The following is a 13,810-nucleotide window of genomic DNA, read 5'->3' on the forward strand; positions in this document are numbered from 1 at the left end:
ACATCTGAGAAAGACATTTCCTGAGAGATGCACAGACAGCCCATTCACATTTCATAACTTTGCAGGGCTCCCCCGATCCACAATTCAGAGCGAGCGTCCATCCCCTGAAGTCACTCATGAGGACTGGCAAGCAAGTCCCTTCCACACTTGGCCAATCTGAGTGTAACACTAAGTGACAGGGCTAACACAGCACACACTGTCTCGGGCTTTGCCCAGCTTTGCCTGGGACAGCAGGATTAAGCAGGGAAATATGAACGGAAGATACCCAATGGGTTCAGTGACTTGATTGTCTGAGTGCTTGAAACTGTGGGATTAGTTCCACTGTAAATACAGCTGCTTCTCTCTCACTAGTAGGAATTTGTTCCAACTAATTCATCTGAATAAAGACCTAACAGAAGCTCCAAAGAATCCCTGACACCGTTTGCCCACCTCCTCTCTCCCTTTTTCTAAAAAGCTCTCACCTTTCCCCACCTTCTCAACAATTTGACCTTAAAATACATAAACCTCTACTCTGGAACTGGATTTTTTTGCTACTAAATCTTCCATTTGTGCTTGGAGTAATTTGCAATGGCCACTTTCTGTGCCCTGTTCTCAGGCATGTCTTGGTCAATTAGTACAATGTCAAAGCTGTGCAGAGTTATTGTAACTCCAGCTGTGAGCTGTTAATAATAAACTTGCCCACAGGACAATCCTGCCATATGGCGGATGGTCAATCAAGACTGAAATATGCATTAGGAAAAAAATGATTCAGTCAACAGTGGGTGAGTGTGGGTGGATGGCTAGGGTGCTGGCGTGTGACAGCTGAGTTTGGATCGGTTGCTGTATCACTGGCATCTATGACTTGTTCCCACTTGCAGGGAATGCCACGAAACACAAAGGTGTGATAATGGGTAAAATGACACGGCTGGAATCAGAAAAGTAGACAAAACAAGCTGAAATGTATATTGTGGGCCAGGGGGTGGGGGGTGTTGAAAAGAAGCATAGTTCAGATTCTTTGGTAGGAAAAGGACTCAGCTCCACATGCTGGTCATGGGAAATGAACTGTGTGTTACAAGACACATTTTATTTAATGGGAGTTTTGAGGCAAATAAAAAGCAAGCTGATGAGTGGCAGACAAGTGAGGGGGAGCAATAACCTACTTGGCTGACGGCATGACCTCCCTTCCCAGGGTGTCAAGGCTTGACGACTTCAGATTGGTTTGGAATTGGGGGGTTGGGGCAGTTTGGGTATGAGTGGGAAGACTTGGTACATAGCTGAAGCATGATTGTGTCCCTAGAGAGCTAGTTGTCTACCAATGAAAGCAAATGGTGTCTCAGAGGGAAAAAAATTTGCTTGTGTCAATGACCAAACTAATTCTTACACATCTCTAGGTCAGTTTCATCTGAAATTGTGAAGAACCAGTGAAGTATGATAGAAGGCCACGTGAGGTGTTTGAACTCAGGCTTTTTTTATAATTAAATGCTGAGTTCTATGCACCAGATCTCTCACAGGTGTGTGCTGCTGGGTCAGCCCCTGGGAGCTGTCTAGGTTTTGCAGTACCACAGCTCTCCATTAGCATTTCCAGCTGAAAATCCAGGTGGAAACAGTGCACAGGCCTTCTCCATTGATTTTAACTAGTCTCCAAGCCTGCCCATTCAGACCCTTTATTCCTACTTTCTCTTTTGCCTTTTCCCTCCTGGCTAAAAAATGAAAGGTCTCGACTCCTGTTGAGGTTTTTTTCCATAGAAAGGTGAAAGTAGGTATCCTGTCAGAGAGAGAGAGAGAGAGAGAGAGAGAGAGAGAGAGAGAGAGAAGAGAAGAGAAGAGAAGAGAAGAGAAGAGAAGAGAAGAGAAGAGAAGAGAAGAGAAGAGAAGAGAAGAGAAGAGAAGAGAAGAGAAAAACCTGCTCACAAACAAAAACCCTCTTAATTGCCACTGGGTGATCACACAATAAATGCCCAGTTAAAAACCCAGAGACCTGCTTGCTTGCCCTGGGGCCTGTCTGGATGGCTTGATTAGAGACACCCTGGGCAGAAGTGGACTGCAGCTTCCTTCAGGCACATTATGTGGTAACCCACTTTTATCAAGGAAGAAGTCAACTACTTCTCCATCCTTCTCTGGATGTGCCTTAAAGCTGGAATCCAGGAAAGCTGTTCTATCCCAGATACATGAACCCATTCATGGCGCCAGTATATGTGGGTGGGGGCATGCACACATGTACCCACACACGTTTCTCCTCTGTCCTAGTTACTGGGTTACTAACAGCTCTGTGAGTTTCCCAGCATTCTGAGGCTGCTTTGCTGACTCAGGGCTTCTCAGCTGGGTGCATGGTAATGTCTGGAGATGGTCTTGGCTGTCACAAAGAGATCTCACTGAATCTGTCTGGTGATGAGGACGCCACAGTGCACTGTAACCACTCTCAACCAAAACTGACCTGTCCCTGATGTCCGCGGTGACAACGTTGGGATGATATAGGGGAGTCTATGGATTGGGACTCCAAATAAAAGTGATGAGATGAAAGTGCAAGCCCTCTTATATCACTTCTGCTTCATCCCAAATACTGGGGTCCACTCATGCCAACTCTGCCAAAGCCAGTTTTCTCTGTGAGGTCATGGGGGGGGGGCTCAGCAACCTGCAGTCTACTGTGGCTGCCTCCTGCTTTTCTCTAGCCAGGAGACAATAGCTAGTTACTGCTTTGTCAAAGAGCTAAGGAACAGACAAGAATGATGTGTTGTGACTTATGAACATAACGCCCACTTGAGGTCAAGCCACACCCGTGTGCTTTGTGTGGCAAGGCTACAATTTACCCTTGGAATAATAATGATGATCCTCATGGCCTATAATATTTTCTATCTGGTCCTTGACAACAGCAAAAGTTTGCTGACATATACCCAAGGCCAATGATGTGACTCACCTTCGAACCTACGATGATGGAGATTCCCACATTTGACCACACAGACTTAAAATTAAAGGAATGCAACTTTAAAAGCCTGCCCCAGCATGGTGCCTGCCAATGGCATATTCTGGTGTGGAGATGCAACGGGAATGCAGATAAGAAAGCAGAAAGTGGAAGAAGTGCCTGGATCTGGAGGTGATGGTCCTAAGGCCGCAGAGGAAGAGAATGGGAGCATCTCTTACTGAGGCCTCAGGAAAGCTACCAAGTTGAAGATATCCAACACATTTCACAGATGGAAAAACAGAATCCATGAAATGATGTGGTGAAAGGCAAAGCATTAGCAACGTAGAGGAACAGGCTTCAAACCGAATCTGTGTGGCTGCTCATCTCTCCATGTCAAAAAGATACTTCAGAGCAGAAGCGGGATATGAATGGATCCTGGATAAGCTAGGGAGAAAGACTCAGATTGCTAAACTATACAGGGGGAAAATGTTGGAATTGGCAGAATGCAGATACTGCCAGAAAAGTCTAGTGAGACCTCAGAGCAAAGTCCACGTGGAAGGAACGTCCTATAATAAAAGATATATGGCTAAGGGAAAGAATCCACTAAAAAAAAGGTTATATGCTATGGAATGGCTATCAGATGTTGTGGGGCTGTGAGGGGTGACTGGTAGAGGACTTTCAAAGGCAGCAGGATTATTCTTGTATAACACTACAATGGTGGGTACCCACTATAATACATCCATCAAAATCTGTAGAATGCCCTACCCAAGGATCCTAATAGAAACTGTAGACTTTAGTTAATACTATAATAACCAATACAGCAAGATTTGGACATCCATTGTTAAAGGTGTAGCAAACTCAACCAACATTGTAAGAATGAGGAGCAGTGGGGATTGGGTAGAAAGGATGGATGAGGAAGGCCATTATATTTCATTCAATATTTTCTGTTCACCTAAAACTTCTACACACTAAAAAAGTAATTCAAGCAAAGTAAGCCAAGCTTTTTCATCTCAGCTACTTGGGTGGCTGAGGCAGAAAAATCACAAGTTTGAGGCATGTCTTAGTGAGACCCTACCTCAGATCAAAAGTAAAGAGAGAATTGAGGATACAGTCCAGCGGCAGAGTGCTTCTAGTATGCCCAAGGCATGGGTCTCCGTGCCCCATCCCACCCTCCAGCACACACCAGACTGAGGTCCTAAAACTGGACCAAGTGGTTCCTGCCGAGCCCACCACATCCTATGACCCTGAGATAATGGACATTTACCTGATTTTTCTCCCTTCACTGAAGAGTACAAGAAAGACCCTGGGCCAGGAGCATCAGTCCTAGGAGTGTTGGGAAATATGCAACAAATCAGGACCCATAATTTCACTTGTGTAACCTGAATCTTCAAAGGTCTTATTAAGCCGGGCAGTGGTGGCGCACGCCTTTAATCCCAGCACTCGGGAGGCAGAGCCAGGCAGATCTCTGTGAGTTCGAGGCCAGCCTGGGCTACAGAGTGAGATCCAGGAAAGGTGCAAAGCTACACAGAGAAACCCTGTCTCGAAAAACCAAAAAAAAAAAAAAAAAAAAAAAAAAAAAAAAAAAAAAAAAAAAAAAAGGTCTTATTAATAAAAACAAACCTGGAGCTGGTATTGCAGTGAGCACTGAAAGATCAGAGAAACAGAACAGGCCACAGCTAACTTCACCTCACCAGTTCCTCAGCTGATCCTGTTTCCTCAAAATGGAAGCCTCTGTATTCTCATCTGAATGGATCTCAGCTGAACTGCTGCTCAAAAGCCTGAAAGCTTAACAGACTCTAGTTCCTGGTTTTCACACATTTTATACCTTTCTGCTTCCTGCCATCACTTCCTGGGATTAAAGGCATGTGTCACCATGCCTGGCTGTTTCCAGTGTGGCTTTGAACTCACAGAATTTAGGATGGCTCTCTGCCTCCAGAATGCTAGGATTAAAGGCACGTGTGCCACCATTTTCTGGCCTCTGTATCTGGTGGCTGTTCTGTTCTCTGACCCCAGATAAGTTTATTAAGGTGCACAATATGTTGGGGAACACAATATCACCACACACTTGTCTCGGGCACAGGACATCATTTCACACTCAGTGGCCCAGCCACCAACATGCATATGGCTATGGTTGTTGTTTAGAACAATGTCAACATTCCAGGCTTCCTCAAACCTTGGACAAAGCAATTTCCTGGGGCTGAAAATTTTGCGCTATGATGGAAACTAGCAACTGGCACGGCAAAATGTGCTGACTTCAGAAGTCAATGTGGGTATTAACATGTCTTCTCTTCCACATCCTGCCTCAGAGTGTACTGACATGCTAAGCAGCCTGACAGAAAGTTGGCCATGGCCAACCTTGGAAGTGACGATGTGGCTGGCGACGTTCAGTGGTGTGTCTAGTGTGCTCATGTTAACCGGCAGACGCGGCCCCTGAATCTTCGAGTCCCCACTCACCTCTTTTGGCTGACAGTTCCTGGACTGCTGCAGAGCACTAGCCTGGAGGAGCGTGAGATCCGAGCTCATGTCAGAAATCTGTTTTTACCTAATCCCTCAAAAATCATAATTACACAAAGATGTCAGCTAGTCCCATAGAAATAATAACCACCCCCTTAAGAAGATTGTTCATGAGGAAAGAAGACCATGACGCCAACTGACACAGAGGATTCGATTCTACATAAAGGCACACCCAAACACACATCAATTTTATATTATGCATATTTTTCTATGCACACCCAGAAACACACGTCGATTGTAAATTATGCATATTTTTCTATACACACACAAACACACGTTTCAAACAGTTTAGTAGAGAATTGAACATTGCCAATTTTTACTTGTATGTAAACTTTGTATATCCAAAACTTAAACAGATGAGTGTTTATGGCTTTAAAAATGCACACATGTAAAACATTTTACAGTGTAGTGCACTTATCCACCAGTGGATTTCACAGAAAGACCCTGTATTTACATCTTTTAATTGTGTAGTACATATGCTGTTTATGTGTATTGACATTTATGATTGAAAACCAAGCGCCTCCATTCAAGTGAGTTCTTCCTCGGTTCTGAAACGATCCCAGGCCTAGAAGTGATGTGCTGCTTAGGAAAGGGTAAGGAAGAAGGAGGGGCTGCTGAGTGTTGACTGGTTCCAAAACACTTCAAAAGGGAAAATAATAAAAATGTAAAATAATAAAAAATTAAAAGTAAAAAAAAACCCAAAACCTCTATACAAGTCACAAAATCAGAGGCTATTTTTACCATGGAAAGACAAAAAAGCTTTTAGCGTCTGCCACTGTGAGATGTTTGAAAGACGGAGAGGCGTGAGGTCTGGGCAGGGACAAGGTGGTGGGCCACCCTCTGTGGAGACCCTATCCAACACTTCTCAATGAGGATTCCAGAAAGTGTGGCGTGTAAATGCCTGTATTGTCTTCTGAGTTACAGCTGAGCATTTCGTTTGGAAGGACCACAGACGTTTTCTTCTTACATCCAAGACTTGGGTTTTTAATAGCAGCTGTGTTTGGAAAAATTCTAAAATCAGAAAGGATGTGGTCTGAAGCGTTGAAGTGTGCAGCCACATGTGGAAAACACAGCTCGGAGACATGAAGTGGCTCATTTATCAGGTCGTCATGCAGAGACTCAAGTTTGGGATCCAGTAGGAATTTCTTACCCAGACCAGAGGTTGCTGAGTGCCTTCATCCACTGAGGCCCATGAATTTTCTTACTTCCCTCCACAGCAGTGGGCTCTGGTGCCCTTTGGCACATATTATTAATGTTACTGACAACCCTGCTTATTCTCCCTTTCTGTATTAGTAATACAGCCTTATGAATCTAATAAATATGAGCCTAGACTTCAATTGTACATTGGTGAATTCTCTCTCTCTCTCTCTCTCTCTCTCTCTCTCTCTCTCTCTCTCTCTCTCTCTCTTTCCCTCTCTCTTTCTCTCTCTCCTTTGGCTAGCTTTCAAGCACTTTTTGGACAAATGGTCATGCCAACTGAGCTGTGTGGTGAGTGGAATGGCATCTCGGGGGAAGTATTGGTAATGTTTATGAGGTCATATCAAGCTGCTCTAGAAACTCATGTGCTAATGCCAGTCTTCAAATTCAAAACTAGATGCTCTCTCAGAGCTTACGAATGCTCTCTAGTTTAAACTCCAATGGCTGTAGAAACAAACAAGCCTAAAGAATTTTCCAGTCTGTTCTGCAGGGCTGCGTAAAGAGGCCAGGCTGGTGTGATGGGAGGAGAGAGGTGAAACTGAATCAAATAACTAACCATCGAGCACAGCTTTAAGGACAGGTTGGAGTAGCTTCGGTGACTTATACATTTTGTAAGGTTGACTTGGAACTAAATTACACTGAAGCCCTTCATAGTAGAAGGTGCAGACATGCACAAATGAACAGATTGGTTGGTTCTTGAGAAAGGCTCAAGTAGTGAATGGAACATGGCCAAGTGAACAGATGAAGACCTGGAGTCTGGAAACGTCCTGGAATGATTATTTGGGGCAAAGGGTGAGGAAGCATATGGCCATTCAGACTAACCCTGCAAGCTGAGTCTGCTGATGAGCTGGTCCCTGTGGAGTGGAGGCTTTTCCAACCAGCTCCTTCTGCTGTTCCCTGCGAAACATCTTTAGGGTTGGAGCAAAGAGGCAGATGGATGTTGGGAAAGAAACCTGTGTGACCATCCTGACGCCAACTTGTTCTCAGGTGAAATGACACTCTGGGGACTGTTCTAGGGAACTCTGGGCTTTGGGTTTGTTCTTAAGACATCTGAAGAATTAAGAGTCCACACTGCTAGGTTTGGTTTCTATGGAGGTGGCAGATAGCCCAATGTAATGATGCCTTCCATAACACAAAAGTGCAGCACACTCTCCCATGAAAGAGACCCAGATATGTCAGCCAGTTTCAGGTACCCATTCACCTTCTACCTTGCTCAACATATGGCTGCTTCTCCTTCTTCTTCTTCTTCTTCTTCTTCTTCTTCTTCTTCTTCTTCTTCTTCTTCCTCCTCCTCCTCCTCCTCCTCCTCCTCCTCCTCCTCCTCCTCCTTCTCCTCCTCCTCTTCCCTCTTCCCTCTTCCCTCTTCTCCTCCTCCTCGTTTAAGATGTATTCCTTTTTATTTTGTGTGTATGGGTGTTTGGCCTGCAAGCATACTGCACGTGCACAGGAAGCAGAGAATCCAGAAGAGGGACATGGAAGAATGCTGCTTATGGCTTGTTCCTCCTGGCTCACTCAGCCTGTTTCTTTTAGCATCCAGGACTACCAGCTCCGAGGCAGCGCCATCCACAGTGATCTGGCACTTCCATATCAATCAAGGAAATGTACCGCAGGCTTACCCACAGGCCAGTCTGGTGGGGGCATTTTTCTATTTGAGGTTCCTTCTTCTAAAAGGACTCTAGCTTGTGTCTGGTTGGCATAACACTGGCCAGCAGATTTGGCAAGGTTTGGCCAATGACTGTTGGTTAAAATTTGATTCACTGCAAGAAATGAAGGTGTGCTAAAGGAGAAACTCATGGGCATGCTTCCTGCCTGGATGAATCTCTCTCTTGTCTCTTTCTGAGCTGAATGAACAGCAGAGGTTGCTTCTTTTGTGGCTAGAACAAGGTGGCTGTATTTCAGTGCAAGTGTGGTTCTGTAAGTCACTCCAAGTACACTTTCATTACAGTGCTCCACTGCCTGGGAGTAGGTGGAGTTTGGGGCCTCTCCTGTCCTCTGCCACTACATTTAAAATACCTGCAGAATGCCTGTGAGTCCTATGAGCCCCACAAGCCCTACAGAGGCCAGCAGACTCCAGAAGAATCATGGTGAGGTGACCTCAAGTGCTTCCAACTCAGGCAGCTTTGGGTCTGGACCCCAAAGAGCTGTGTAGTTCCGAAAACCTGAATTGACCTTGCCAACACTTAATTTATTCATCAAAAAGATAGAGACAGTCAGACATACCTTTTTAGTTGTACTGAATACAAAAATAGATAATGTAGAAAGCTATCAGCAAAAGGGGTTTTCTAGAAGCAAGACCCTCATCTCTAGAAGCTATGAATTCACAGAGATGGATAGATAGATGATAGATTGATAGATAGATAGATAGATAGATAGATAGATAGATAGATAGATAGATAGATAGACAGATAGGTAGGTAGATAGGTCACTGGGTGCCCTCTCTAAGACTGATAATTTTTATTACTTAACCAAACTGTGTGAAACATTTACCCAAGGACTGAAGTGAAGGCCAAGAGAAAGATGTTTATAAGCAGGAATATGAACTCCTTTTTTGAAAATAACTTATTTACTTTTATTTTTTGTACATTGGTGTTTTGCCTGCACATATGTCAGTATGAGGGCTTCGGATCTCCTGATACAGGAGTTACAGACAGTTGTGAGCTGCCATGTGGGTGCTGGGAATTGAACTCAGGTCCTCTGGAAGAGCAGCAATGCTCTTAACCTCTGAGCCATCCCTCTAGTCCCAGGAACATGGGCTCTTGATTCTATCACAGTGACAACCATGTGGCAGCTGCTTCAGACATGATAAAAGGGAAGAAAAAATGAGGAAGGGAGGAAGAGAGAGAGCGAGGGAGACCTGACCCATAATCTTTCTTATATTGCTTCTAAGATGAAAATTCCTGACTAAAACAGATATTCTTAAAAAACAAACAAACAAAACTAGACGTTTCTTCATTCTTAGGAGACAGAACAAGGGACATAGGTACCTAACTTCCTGCCACGGTCACTTCTAACCTGAAATCTGAACTCCCTGAGTGTAGTTGAGCTCCCCGTCATGTCGTATGCACTTTATTGGCTCTGAAGACCTCTGGTTATGGACGGTGTTCACGGCTGCAAAGCCAAATTCCCAAAGTAATTCGCGTTTTCGAGATGTTGATGTCTCACGCTGTGTTCTAATAACATTTCCAATACTGGCTGCGACACAGACTGCGCTACCCTAGCTTCCCAGGGGACTCAGTGGGGAGAACCCCTCTGGTGAGCATCCTGGAGCTGAGGCACCCGCTGCAGAGTGCTGAGACACACATTTAATATCAGCAGACGACAGAGAAACAGTTTTGCAGCAAGTGTGGGTGGGAGAGAGACTCCTTTTTAAGCAACCTCCCCTCATACACCAAGGCAATGCTGTACTGACCCCTTCCCCACGTCTATACGACCATGGAGAAAGCCGTGGAGACAACGAGAAAGCTCTGGAGGTAACAGCTTGATGGGCCCTCAAGCCCCACTGCCGTAACAAGGCATGAAAGTTGAATGGGCTGAACTGAGCTGGTCCAGGAAAATGCTTGAAAGCTCTGGAAACATCCAAACTTGCAGGGCTGAAGACAGCATGCAAAGGACCGCTCTTCCACCCAAGTGACAAGCCCAGGCTGACATGAGCATCAAGCGGGTTTGGCATGTCAGCCAAGAGAAAGGAAAGGCACAGTTACCCCGGAGGCACCCTGGGCCCAGGACCTATTGCTACGGAGACCTCTTTCACCTGGGGGAGTCTTTCCTCTGTCCTCCGCCTCGTCCCACAAGAACTGAAGTACTTCCCCGGTTTTGAAGATTCTCTTTCAAGATGCTTGGCCTCTGTTAGTATAACCAGAAACACTGATTTAGAGTTAGGATGAGAATCATCTTCCTACAAAGAAGCTTGACAGCAGGACAATTCTTTGGTAAGGTCTCGGACAAGAGTAGAAATCCAGACTTGCTCTTAAGTTTCTGGTGGGAGCAGAAAGAGACATGACCTTCATTTAAACAAACAAACAAACAATGAAAACCAAAGTGGTTGGGATAGAGCTCAACGGGAGAGCACTTACCGAGCATGCGCAGGGCCCTGGGTTCCATTCCTAGTCCCAAGCACTGTAAAAGACAAACAATGTAACGATATTTGCCTAAAATGTAAATGCATGTGAGGTTTAACTAACAACTCCACCTCTAAAAACCCACAGCCAAGAGAAGCACTTCCACCTTGGCGACCTGATACACGTTTGATATAGATTGCGCATTGCTGTGGACAAAGCAAAGAGACTAAAAGCGTCCTCAGGGTCCGTCAATAAGGCACACGGATCAGTGGGAGCATCCATAAATGAACACAGTAACTAGGAAACTGGCTATGAGCTCATACTTCTAAGTGAAACAGACCTGAGATACACTACTTATGTGAAGAAGTTGTTTGGCTCACAGTTTTGGAGATTTTGGTCCAAGATCAGTTGGCTCTTAGATTCAGACCTAAGAAGAGACCTCATATCATAGAAACAGAGAGCTGGACCACTGGGTCACAGTCTTCCAGAGCCCTATCATCCCGAATGCTAAGGCATAGACTAGGCCTGTGCACCCAGGTCTCACCTCCGGGCCAACTTCCTTCCCAGGTATTCAGCCTTCATCATGCCAGAGAAGTACTCTCTCCAGCCAGTCTGCAGCAGCCCCGCAACTCACTAGGCCATGAATACGCTGAGGGCAAAGATCCTGAATCTGCCAGCAAGCAGAGTCCAGTCCTAGGCCAGCAGCTCTGGCTGGATTCCAGAGAGATCCAGTCTGTTCTAATGTTTCTGATGGTTTCCATGGGCAGTACTTCTGATCTATACGTGGTTTTTCTGCCAGGCTTCCTTCCAGGAGTCATGGCACCCCATAAGTGGCCACTGACACAGCCTTCACTGCCAGCTCTGCTGTCCCCCACCTGGACAAGAGGCCAGTTCAGTAATGACAAGCCTGAGAAGGTGCTGCTGAAATTCCTTTCCCCAGAGCAGATGTGGGCAACATCTACCCCTCCTCCCAAGGGCCCAACGACAAACTAAGGCACAATTCTGCCCAACTCCACTCTGGGGAACCAGTGAGTTTACTGGGCTTCCTATAGGGGTGTGGGTGACCCCCCCCCAAAAAATGCTGCACCTGAAAAGCCTTACCCAGCGGGGATGAGGGCTTCTCTTGACCCACATAGATGGACCTGCAGCCCTAGTCTGCCCTGGCCTCTGTATACTTGAACTCCTTTATATACCCTTCCTTAGGCCACATGCAATCAAACCAGTTTTGTACAAGAGGAGGTAGAAAGCAGCTTGATACTCAGGTGAGAATATCAAGCCCCTCTTCACCCCTCTACGTGGGTGTGTAAACAGTCAACAAGCCAAACTAGCATGATTTTTGCAAGGGGGTGCAGGTAAATATCCCCAAATGGCTGGTGGCTTACCTTGGAGGACAGTCGCTCAGAACACAAGGGCTACTGAGTGCAGTAAGAGGACTGGCATGGTGAGAGCCGTGGCGGGACTCAGGCTCAGCATACGCTGAGATGGTGAGGGCTATGGGAGGACTCAGGCTCAGCACACACTGGGATGCTGGGGACTGTGGGAAGACTCAGGCTCTGCATACACTGGGATGCTGGGGACTATGGGAGGACTCAGACTCTGCACACACTTGGATGCTAGAAGTTATGGGAGGATCACAGCATGGAATCAACATAATGAGATCTGGAGGGGACTGGGGACACTTGGTGTCACTCCACATCACTGTCCAGGGCACTCAGAAGGGGATCACGAAAGCCTCCAGGAATGAGCGTTTTCAGGAAGTTGATGCAAGCAGGAAGCTTCGAGGGCAGACTCTGCATGCGAGCCCATGTCAAACGTGCTCTGGAGGAAAACTGGAAGGCTGGGTGTTGGAGGAAGAGGCACTGGTTCCAGCAGCCTCGGTGTACCCCAGCATGCCTGAGGTGGAGACTGGGCTCTCACAGCTGAGATGGCCAACAAGCCTGCTTCTGGCAAAACACTTCCTTGCTCTATCACCCCACGGTGGGAGGCAAGAGGGCAAGAGGACCTTCACTGGCACCAGCGAGGCGCTGGTGGAGAGAGAACGGGTATGAGAGGAAATGCAGGAGAGATGGAGATTGGCAAGATGGGGTCCAGACTCACCCTTCCATCAGGAGCCTATTCCCATGGCGACAGTGCCAACCCGCCTGTGGGAGGAGTCCTCATTGTACCTCTCTCACTATTTTAGCACTCTCCAGCCGGAAATTAGACTCCCGAGGCGTGGACATTCAGGAAGACATTTGAACTGCAGCAGACCAGGTACAATGACGCTCCCAGACCTGGCCATCAGGTCAAGACGGCTCCTGCAGACACTGAACAGGAGAAGCCGGAAGAGTCGAAGGGCAAGCAGACCGCTCCTTGGGCTAGCAGAAGACAAGGGACACTGGAGCGGCAGTCTTGTGGACGATGGCCCCCTGGTGTGGATCATGTTCTGTTTTCACACTCCCCTGCCTCCCAAGTCCAGGCCTGACTCTCCCGGCGAGGGACTGGCAGTGCACAGCCTTACTTCATTCAGCTCCTCCAGGAAACCTCGTCTGGTTACAGATGTGTCTCGGGATGTACCTGGAGTCCCTGTCTGCTTTGAAAGAAGAGCATGACATTTCACAAGAAGTAAGCCTGGTTACTCAGAGCAGGACCAACCCCAGGAGGGTGGTTGTGGGTTCCTCTGCTGCATGAATCCAAGGCTGTCTTCACAGACACTTCAGATATTTGAGAGAATCTCCAAGTTACCCAGAGCCCTATCACTAAGCTCCATGCCGGCCCCTCAGCTCCTCTTCTCTCTGCCATGGACAATTCTCTCCGCAGTTGGATTCATTCCACCCACCCACCCACCCCCCATGACCCATTTTGCCTATTACTTCACCCAAAACTTCCCTAGCCACAACACACAGTCCAGAATTCCTAGGCTGGCTTTTAGAACTGTCTGGAGCGAACTTACATTTCTGAAACTCTCACCGGCTGGGCTCAAGGTGAACAGGGTGATTCATCTGTGACTCACTTGTCATCAAACCAAAGAAGGTACTTTTCCATCTTGGGTCTTGTTATCTGGAATTGACCCAATATCCATCATCATTTATTTACATCTTACCATAGTCAAAATTCAACTCGACATCATCTCTTCCAGGACGACCTCCCTGATTCTAACAGCCAGGCGCGGGTGCTCTTCTGT

At 46.6% G+C, this 13,810-nt stretch overlaps 1 long non-coding RNA gene across 1 annotated transcript; it reads right to left on the minus strand.

Moving 5' to 3' along the window:
- Window positions 1–9,139: 9,139 nt before the first annotated feature.
- On the minus strand, window positions 9,140–13,466 carry LOC121827970 (uncharacterized). Its single transcript, XR_013049831.1, has 3 exons — window positions 12,789–13,466; window positions 10,663–12,671; window positions 9,140–10,564 (listed from the first exon to the last, which is right to left on the minus strand). It is a non-coding gene; the product is annotated as an uncharacterized LOC121827970 (long non-coding RNA).
- Window positions 13,467–13,810: the final 344 nt, after the last annotated feature.

The sequence above is a fragment of the Peromyscus maniculatus genome, chromosome 3 (genome assembly GCF_049852395.1).
Source record: "Peromyscus maniculatus bairdii isolate BWxNUB_F1_BW_parent chromosome 3, HU_Pman_BW_mat_3.1, whole genome shotgun sequence".
Lineage (NCBI taxonomy): Eukaryota > Metazoa > Chordata > Mammalia > Rodentia > Cricetidae > Peromyscus > Peromyscus maniculatus.